This window comes from Eriocheir sinensis, chromosome 20 (assembly GCF_024679095.1).
Source record: "Eriocheir sinensis breed Jianghai 21 chromosome 20, ASM2467909v1, whole genome shotgun sequence".
Lineage (NCBI taxonomy): Eukaryota > Metazoa > Arthropoda > Malacostraca > Decapoda > Varunidae > Eriocheir > Eriocheir sinensis.
Window position 1 is genome coordinate 13,508,936 of NC_066528.1, and position 10,694 is coordinate 13,519,629.

General features: G+C 42.7%; 1 protein-coding gene across 3 annotated transcripts in view; it reads right to left on the bottom strand.

Moving 5' to 3' along the window:
- The window catches only part of LOC127001197 (zinc finger protein OZF-like), a 58,514-nt gene extending 48,307 nt beyond the window's left edge, over window positions 1-10,207 (bottom strand). Inside the window, exon 1 of one of the 3 annotated variants that reach the window (XR_007754885.1) lies at window positions 10,067-10,130. The gene's annotated coding sequence lies outside the window, so the exon portion shown is untranslated. Of the gene's footprint in view, window positions 1-10,066 lie in introns of all 3 variants that reach the window. The other 2 variants (XR_007754888.1, XM_050865416.1) reach the window with 2 other exon arrangements.
- Window positions 10,208-10,694: the final 487 nt, after the last annotated feature.

The following is a 10,694-nucleotide window of genomic DNA, read 5'->3' on the forward strand; positions in this document are numbered from 1 at the left end:
CTTGTTTAGGCTTTACCATTTTTTAAATGCTCTTGCTCTTTTACGTTTCATGTCCTGTGTTTTGTGTTTTAAGAGTTTGTTATGAGCTTGGCGTGTTTTTAGGTACAGTATTTGTAAGAGTTAAAGAGGCAGATTATTTGTGTTTGTTTTGGTGTTTGTTTCAAGGTTTCACATTTTACGTATTGTGTTTCAAGTGTGTCGTGATTGTGCTAAGTGTACCAAGTGTTCTAAACGTTTCAGCTTATTGTAAGTGCTTCTCTGGCATTTAATTTATATTTTCTAAACGTTCAGGCTTTACTCCTTCAAATTCTATTACTGTTTTACGGTTTTATATCCTGTTTTGTGATTCATGACTCTCTTTTATGTGCTTTATGTGTTTTTAGATGGAGTATTGTGAAAGAGTTGAGAAGGTGAAGTAGTTGTGTGTTTCGGTGTTTGTTTCAAGTTTTGCGTTTGATTTGTTTACGTGTTCAGATTTTATTTCATCGTTTGGTTCTGGTGTTATTTATATCGGTCCATATGTTGTATTACTGTTTTATGATAACTTTTTTGTATGTTATGGTCAATAAATTTATCTCTCTATCTATCTGTGTGTGTGTGTGTGTGTGTGTGTGTGTGTGTGTGTGTGTGTGTGTGTGTGTGTGTGTGTAAATACAACGTCACACAGTTTAGTGTAGGACAAAAAAGGTATTAAAATCTAACAATAAAATAAAAAATAAGTAAGGTGGTTTTTCCCTATTTTACACTTTAACTGAGATGTTTTTGTCCTTTTTTTGTCCTGAGTTTTTTGTCGCAAAGGAGTTTTAGTCCTATATAGGGGGGTTCAGTCCAAGTTTATTTTATTTTTCATCTCTGTCTGAACCTTCACAGCCACTGGGGTCAGGGGGCGAGTGGGAGGCTCCTTCACTACCTCAGCTAAAATGTCACAACTTAAACCTGTGATAAGCACCTTAGTCTTGCAGAGGCCATGTGTGCAGGTAAGGGACGAGGGTGTAGGGTGGTAAGGGGGCAAGGGTGGCAAAGGGGATATGGTGGAGGAGACGGTGGTGCGGGGTGAGGGTGGCAGAGGGGCTATGGTGTGAGCAAGGAGGGGTATATGACATGTACCAATGTAACAATAATCAGGGGGTAAAAAAATGGACAAGAAAATAACAAGTCTATCTGACAGAGGATCGCCGAGGCGCTGGTGGGCAGAGAGGAAATTTAAGAGGTGTGTAGGTATAATAAACTGTAATTATTTTGTGCCCATGATATGCAGCAATGTCTCGTGAACACGATGGTCTTTTTTTTTTTACAACAAGGGAAACAGTTCAAGGGCTTAAAAAGAAAGAACACAATAATAAAAAAAAACCCTCTACTTACTGCTCCTGAATAGACTACAGAGGAGTGCCCAAAAAGAGAGGTTAATTTCGGGAGGAGAGGTGTCCAGATACCCTCCTCTTGAAAGAGTTCAAGTCGTAGGCAGGAGGAAATACAGATGAAGGAAGATTGTTCCAGAGTTTACCAGCGTAAGGGAGGAAAGAGTGAAGATGCTGTTTAACTCTTGCATAAGTGGTTTCAACAATATAGGGATGAGCTTGATTAGAAAGTCGTGTGTGGCGAGGCCGCGGGAGTGGGGGAGGCATGCAGTTAGCAGTTCAGAAGAGCAGTCAGCGTGAAAAAATCGATAGAAGATAGAAAGAGAGGCAACATGGCCGCGGAATTTAAGAGGTAGAAGACTATCAGTAAGAGGAGGAGAGCTGATGAGACGAAGAGCCTTACGCCCGGATTGTTAAATCTTCCCTTCGGCTCACGGGAACTTTCGTCACAAGAGTCGTGCCGTTAACGTTACCCCGCGCCTCCGTGGCCCAAAAAGGTCCCATCAAGTGGTTCCGTCCCATACATGCATACTTTTTTTTTTTTTTTTTTTACGTCTCCGCCCATTGCGCTGGTAGGCTTGCTTGAGGGGCCAGGGGCGAGATTCATCATATCATTTACCGAACCTCTGTCTGGTAAGTTTCGGGGTATCTCCGCCCACCCGGTAAATCTGCATTCATCAACCACTTACCGGACCCGTGGTAAGGCCAAAAGTTACCGCCCATCCTCTATTATAGCTATTTATCTGGTGTGGTTAGTAAATACATATTGTAAACCATGTCATGCCTCTTTAGGCCACACACCTATATATATATATATATATATATATATATATATACATATATATATATATATATATATATATATATATATATATATACATATATATATATATATATATATATATATATATATATATATATATATATATATATATATATATATATATATATATATATACATATATATGTAAAGGTGTTTTCATGCCGACGTTGGAGGCAAGACATTCCTTAAACGCTGATAAGATAGACGATTATCCATAACCACATTCTTTTTCAGTCGACGCAGCAGTTATTACATTCTTTATCTTCAAATTCCTGTCAGCTGTGCGCCACATGATGTGTGTAGATGGCGTAACACAGGCGAGGCGGGTCGCGGTCTTTCAGTGATTGTCGTCGGTGTTGAGCAAACGTAATGAACTCTATTCGCTACTGTTGGTGGCACACTCGCCAAACAAAAGAGTATTATGGTGACCAGCTGCCGACACACACACACACACACACACACACACACACACTAAACGGCTTATGTAATGTACTCTCAGTTTGCACCAAGGTGGTGATGCCGTGTGTGGCAGCCTGAACTACTGCAGTGCTATACAAGGCTGTGATCTCTGCAGTATTTTACTTTAAGGACTAGTATTTACTCTGTCTCTGTATTCATTCCCATCTAGTGCTTGGGCAATGTTCTCCGTCCCCACATTTTATTGTCTTATTGTCCAGGGGGAGGTACCGCCCCCTCCCTTGTTGTGCTTTCCTTCCTACCATTGTATCTTTTTAGTTTCATGGTGCTGCCTACACATGTATTAATAGTTGTATAATCACACTCTGTCCTGCCTGCGGGTTGGGATGGCATGTTCCTCCCTTCTCCCTTGTTGTTTACCTGCAACAATAAACTATCAATCAATCAATCACCAGAAACCCTTTGTAAACACCAAGCATTCTAAGATACGCGGACGAAGAATTTTGAGACACCTCTCCCTGCACACTGATAAGCCTTGTCGCTTGATCTCGATAATGCATTGATCGTATGCTGAGGTGTATAATGAATATATCGGTTAAGTAATCGTAGTATAATAATTAGTTATGTGTTGCGGTGATAATTCCTCGTCACAAGGGAGTTTATTCGTCTGTAGGATGACGGCATTCTGGTGCTAACTAATTTAGCACCGAGTCACTGACGTTGGGTCGTCAATGCATTACAGAACTTATTGGCAGAATTATTATGACAGTGTGTGGTGCCTAGACTAGCCTGATGGGCGAGCCTCCCATAACTCACTCAGCGAGGGGGTGCACCTCTTTGGACGACTGGTTAAGGAGTGGCTCTCCCGTCTCGCTGGTCGTAGGTTCGATCCCCGGCGCGAGAATAACCTTTCCTTGTCTTGATTCATTTCTCGTGTGTTTCGTTACACGCTGTGGTCATGTGGGAGTTTAGGAAAGGGAAAATTCTGGCGTTGCATGTGGTATGATCAAATTATTGTGTAACCCATTCCGCTTCAGGATATTATCAGTCACTTTAAACGCTGTGGCTGACGTCATTCCTGTTCAGATAAGGAAATGATAATGCTAGGTGGTAGTTTATAAGTATAATTGTCAGTAAAAGTATACAAAATTGTAATATCTGCCAAAATCAATACGCAAACCACATACTGCGACAGCATGGTTGAGAATACGATTATGAGGATGGGAGGTATTTATTTAATGAGGAGTGTATGCACCCGCTGCGCCGATTTTCTATTGCCCAAAAACTCACTGCGAGTGGGGAGCCTTCTTCTTTGGCCGACTGGTTAAGGGGTGACTTTCCCATCTCGTCGGTTGCGGCCGGGTTCGATCCCCGGCGCCGGTAAAACACTTTCCTGGTCTGGATTAATTTCACGTGTGTTTCATGACACGCTCAAGGTAAAGAGAATGGAAGGTAGGTTCACCAGGGTGGGGGAGAGGTACCTAAATTTGTTTCTTCTGCGCATGGCATCACGTGAAATATGACTAAGAGGTCAGGGCATGGAAGAGAGGTCAGTCTCGCGCGCACCAGCCTCCTGACCGGAGCTCCTCACTCACTCAATAGGAAACTTAGCTTAAGTGTGTTTTCTTTCAATATGCTCTTTGTATTGTGCGCGGTTGTCGGTCAATTTATGTGAGAGGAAACAGTAATATACGGTTTCATCGGCTGCCAAGAGATCAATAACTTAGAAAGAAATGGATGGAAATATGATATAAAAGAATTTTATTCTCGAGCAGATTCTGTTGGCTTTGTGTGTGGTCGTCACTTTGAAACTATAGCTTTTAAAGGGAACATAAAATACGAATTGCTTGGGTTACCTGTGCCACCAAACAACATAAAATTCAAGCAAACCGTGTTGTCTTTCGCCTTTATTTTGATTTGAAAATATTCTTTTGAGTCCGTACTAGAGTTATTGCCCGTCAATATGAGTATACAGTCTCTGCTGCACAAATGTCACCAGGCCACCCATCTCATGCTTAAAGAGCACTAAAGATCTTATACAACGTCAGTTATACCGACATATTAGTAGAAGTGGCCGCCCTCACTACTTCAGTGGCACCTAACGGGTAGAAGAGTTAAGAAGTTGTCATTTATGATTCGTGGCTAGATACCACTTGGGCGACTTTGGTGTCGTTTGCCGTAAATGGGTACCTGTGCATTTTTCTTATTATCACATCTGATCGGCAAAATGAAGGGCACAAAACTCTGATGTTTCTAACTAGTTAGACATGCCGTAAAAAGAATAAACACGGGCATAAAATTTCATGTTGGTCGCAGACATTAGTTCTCCATCACTGAGTATATACCAGGCTACCTGTCATTATCTTTAACTTTAAATTACACACATTTCTTTAGACGTCCGCGATAATATTTACCGCACCAATATGGCGGCCAGCGGCCGGCCGTATAGGCCAGTCAAGCGAGCAGTACCTACTCTACCACAACTTTATTTCGCGTGACGTCACACCCTGCGCGGAGCGGCCGGTGAGAACCTACCTCCCCTTCTCTTTACCTTGGACACGCTGTGTTTGTGTGGGTATATAGCGAAAAGAATTTCAAGCAATGCGTTTTTGTTTTGTTTTTTGTTCATCAAATTCGCGGAGGCTTTAGTCTACACCATGATGCTCACTTCCGTTACCGAATAATATCACAAATATCCATTTGTTCCGTTTTCATGTCTGATATTATCGTTATAGCATCACAATTAAATATCAAACGATTATTTCCAACACACTGAACATTTATCACACACAATTTATCTTTGAGTACAAACACTAATTAATAGTCATGATCAGTTATGTTACGAATTCTCTCAATTTCAGTCTGGAGAACTACACAACACTGGTCATTCGCTGAGTGGTTGATTTCAGGCTTCTTGTACCTCACACAATTTATGCATTTCTTCTCAGCCATGGAGCAATCCTTCGATTTATGATCGCCAGAGCATTTGAAACATTTTGGGGCTTCCCCATTTCTCTTAGGAGTGCAGTTGGCCTCAAGATGGCCATATCTCTGACAGTGATAACATATAATTGCATGGTATCTGTCTCTCACTCTGTATATTCCCCATTCTAATTTTAACTTGTTATGATTCTTGTAAATCAGCTCTCTCACAGTTGGGTCACACCTCAAAATGTAGTGCATCGTGCCGCCAGCTGCAGGCTTGCTAAAAATCAGCTCAATGTTATTCTCCACACCCTGAATTGTGTGTAAAAACTCATTGCGGCCTAAGATGGTCGCCTTTATTTTTTCCTTGGTCTCCTCTTTATGCACATTGCATATCATGGTCTTTGGTTTCATCTTTACAACACTCTTGGTACTAATTTGCTCAACAGACTCCAATTTTTGGGCTGCCTCATTCCTCATGTTAATTCTCATCATCAAAGTTCATTATAATATTACCTCCATTAGTGAATCTTGAATCAGTAATCTGAATGCCTTGTAATGCCTGGGAGACTTCACTTTTTAACTCAGTAACCTTTATATCTTGCCCAGAGGCTTTGACAACAAGTAGATTCTTCTTAACTTTCCTCCTGCGTTTGGTGACTTCAGCCCAGCTTGCACCCGCTGACTCTGCATAATCAGCGCTCTGCAACACATCAACAACCTCCCCAAGCCCTTCTCTCACACTCACAGCGTAAGACTAACTTCTTCCTTTACCTTGATATTTCCTTAGATAATTCTTGCTTGAATCCATCCAATTTCTCCACAATTTTGGTAGCCAGAGATGCTTTATGAAGGCATCCATGGGTTGCAAACCCAATTAATTTTAGGTATATTATCCTGGTCAATTCCAGAGATATAAGCACATTTCACATGACACCATCTAGGACACAAACAGCAGCCAACCCACTTCCTGCTTGTGAAATCCTCACAAACGTAGCACAAATCCCTCACGCCCCTGGCTCTGACGACAGCAGCCATGCTGACACAGCTCTCTCAGCACGGAGCCAGGCAAGACGCGTCCGCTCAGCTCCACAACTCACTCATCTGATTTTTTGTGTCCATACTCCCAAACTTTTCGGGGCTTATTGGATAAGGCTTTCGTAGTTGTTGTTAATTTGTGGGTATTTCCATGGGTCGCTTAATGAGTCTTGTGAAAGTTTGACAAGGCTTCTGCACCATGAATATGAAATACACTATAGCTCATGAGAGCCCGGCTGATCTCCTTGGTGGCCTTTGAAAATATTTGTTGTTTGTGTTGAAATGCGTCTGAGAATACGGGACGTACACCATGATGTCCACTTCTCATCTTGTTATATAGCTACCCAGCATTTTGTATCCACTGTACGTACTTGTTGAATGAAAAAGATAAAATGTAGCTAGATATTTAGCCATCAAGGATTACATCGAAGACAGTCCCCCAAAAAATATTATAGTTTTTAATAACGGAATTAATAATGATAATAATAATAATTATTATTATCATTATTATTATTACCATTATTATTAAAATGCATAAATGTATGATTATCTACTAAGTCCCGTTAACGTAAAGAATATGTTTAAAGCTAAAAAGAAAAAAAAAACGTGAAATACTCCCCCAGAACATGTATTTACACCACAGTTTATTCACGCTCTGCGAGTTTCGCCTCGCTGACTTGTCTAGTGCGCGTATTGAGCGGGTACTGGACAAGGGGGAGAGAGCTGCGGCTGGTCGCTATTGATGTACAAAGACTACCTCTTAATAAATGATCCAGTTCTGGGCCAGGATGATTTACATGACTGTCACTGAATTCAGAATGTGGAGATCACGTTGATCTTCTGTGCCTAAAAGTTCTTTGCCAAATGCTGTACTTGATACATATGAGCAGTGCTCACAAAATTATCCTGTTACAAAGAAATTATTACTTGTTTATGCCACTTTGCCCATTTCATCTGCTACAGCTGAACAAAGTTTTATTACATTTAAACATATAAAATCATACAGACGGTCAACTATGGGTGAGGAGAGATTGGATGGGCTTGCAAAACTATGCTTTCACCGTGAACTGACCAACAGTGATCTGATTGAAAATTTCGTTACGGCTGTTATTGATATATTTTCATAAAAGAAAAAAAGACGAGGAAACTTTATCCTGTAATTTGTCCATCACAACACACACACACACACACACACACACACACACACTGTGACACACACACACACACACACGACACACACACACCGCCGCTGGGGGTCTCTCTCTCTCTCTCTCTCTCTCTCTCTCTCTCTCTCTCTCTCTCTATATATATATATATATATATATATATATATATATATATATATATATATACATATATATATATAGTCATTGCTTTTGCCATAAAATTTGTGGCCCTTATGCTACAGTGAATTGAATTAGTTTTAATGTACCAGTGAGTTCCTCCTAAAAACAAGTAGCTTATGTTATCTAATACATTACTGTGGCTCAACACTTGACAAAGAATTTTCATTTATTTTTTTTATTTACCAAAGCACTGCTAATACAAATTACATCGAGTAAGTAAACTCAGGAGCAAAATATTTCTCCTCCAGCTTCTTTTCCACATTCACTTCACAAAAAAAAGTTAATGAAGCTCCTCTTGTAACCTAACATATCTTAGAAGTACAATATGGAAGACAGGCTGGGATGGGAAAAATTAGTAACCCAGAGACTGGCCTACAATGTCTACTTAATAAAGTAATACTCGTAGGTAAAGTGGGGAGCATGCGATATTGCTGCGCGTTGCATCGGTGCTCATTTCCGCCTCCTTGACCTTTTCAGCCTGTGGTGGACTCGTCTCCACTAGCCCGGGGACACTTGGCCCTATGCCGTCTGGATTCCCAAAATTTACCTTCCCCAAGTTTCCCCAGGTACCCGTTTATCGACCAACCCAAAAGGAAGGACGAACAGGAACAATAGCTGGGTGGGCTGTGCGCCGAAGGCATCTAATCGGACTCGAACCGGTGCCCCGCGGAGTGGTGGGCGGTCACAGAAACCACTCAACTACAGAGGCGCAGAGGCTGGGGTGTAAAGAGAGAAAGCCCATTTTAACTCTCACTCTGCCCGGGAATTGAACCAAAAATCTCTATTCAACCGAAAAAATTCGGTTGCGAGCCGAGTGCCAAGTTTTCAGTGCCGAGTTTTCTAGATCCGCCACTTTCTATAGTCCTGCCATCACGACCTTGTCTTCTCTACCTTTCTACTTCTGTTTCTTGCATTCCTCTCGTCCTTCCAGCCTTAAATCCACCTTTCCGGAAATCCCTGCTTCTTGCATTCCACCCTTTCTTCCTTCACTGTCTTGTTGGGCGAGAACGAACCTTAAACGTGAAGTGCATACCATCGGGGAGTATTACTGATGTTGTTTGACCATGATTCGGCGTTCTTAGCAATCATTGTCATCCGTCAGTAAGGTCTTTCCCACCCAGACAACTAAGCCAGGTTCTGCATCCCACCCAGACAACTAAGCCAGGTTCTGCATCCCACCCAGACAACTAAGCCAGGTTCTGCATCCCACCCAGACAACTAAGCCAGGGTCTGCATCCCACCCAGACAACTAAGCCAGGTTCTGCACCCCATCCAGACAACTAAGACAGGGTCTGCACCCCATCCAGACAACTAAGACAGGGTCTGCACCCCATCCAGACAACTAAGCCAGGGTCTGCACCCCATCCAGACAACTAAGCCAGGGTCTGCACCCCATCCAGACAACTAAGCCAGGGTCTGCATCCCATCCAGACAACTAAGACAGGGTCTGCACCCCATCCAGACAACTAAAGACAGGGTCTGCATCCCATCCAGACAACTAAGCCAGGGTCTGCACCCCATCCAGACAACTAAGCCAGGGTCTGCACCCCATCCAGACAACTAAGACAGGGTCTGCACCCCATCCAGACAACTAAGACAGGGTCTGCACCCCATCCAGACAACTAAGCCAGGGTCTGCATCCCACCCAGACAACTAAGCCAGGGTCTGCACCCCATCCAGACAACTAAGCCAGGGTCTGCATCCCACCCAGACAACTAAGCCAGGGTCTGCACCCCATCCAGACAACTAAGACAGGGTCTGCACCCCATCCAGACAACTAAGACAGGGTCTGCACCCCATCCAGACAACTAAGCCAGGGTCTGCGTCCCACCCAGACAACTAAGCCAGGGTCAGCATCCCATCCAGACAACTAAGCCAGGGTCTGCGTCCCACCCAGACAACTAAGCCAGGGTCTACATCCCACCCAGACAACTAAGCCAGGGTCAGCATCCCATCCAGACAACTAGGTGGTGTGCAGACCCAGACCCAGACCCTGGTGGAGGCGGAGCAAGGCTTCTGTTACCGTCAACTCTACAAAATACACTCATGAGAACGACTTTTGCATTATTTATTTATTCATTTATTTTTTGCGGGGAGGGGCTTTAGAAGTAACTGATGTAAGAGTCAGTAGCGTCTAAGAATACGAACTCGAGCCTTACCTTCTAAAACACTGGAGCCAAGTTGTCCTCCTCCACACGTCCTTCCTCCGTGACGGCCTCTGCTCTTGTGCCCCAAATGCTTCGTTGGTGCGAGGCCGAACCACCGCTTGAACCTGCTTCGAAGTGAGTATTGAACATATCAGAGTGTGGAAAAGATTGATATTTTCTTCCTTCTCTACGAAAATAAGATGTATATAATTGATTTCCGGCTTGTAGTTTGGCACTGATGTAGCGAGCTTGATACAGGAGCGTCTGGGAAACATAATTCTGGGCATCAGCTTCGAACGGGTAACAAAGTAAGCAGTTGTAAGGGGAACGGAATGCATGTCAGTAATCACTCGTTAACAGTCAGTGCTATAAGGGAATCCGATACTCCATACTGAGGACCTAACTTTATTCTTGGTTCTATAGGTGTGTCCAGGGAAAGCACAATAATGAATATGTGTTTCAGTTGATGCTCAGATTTTTTAAACGTCGATGATCGTGTTGGTATTTATTAAGCTATGTGGCTAGTTTGGCTTTTTTGCTCTACTTTAAGGGACGGGGTTAGTTAGAAGTGTTGGATTTTCAGAGATAAGTCGACACATTACAAACTTAAGTCGTTAAAAGTGATATTAGAAAATCAACA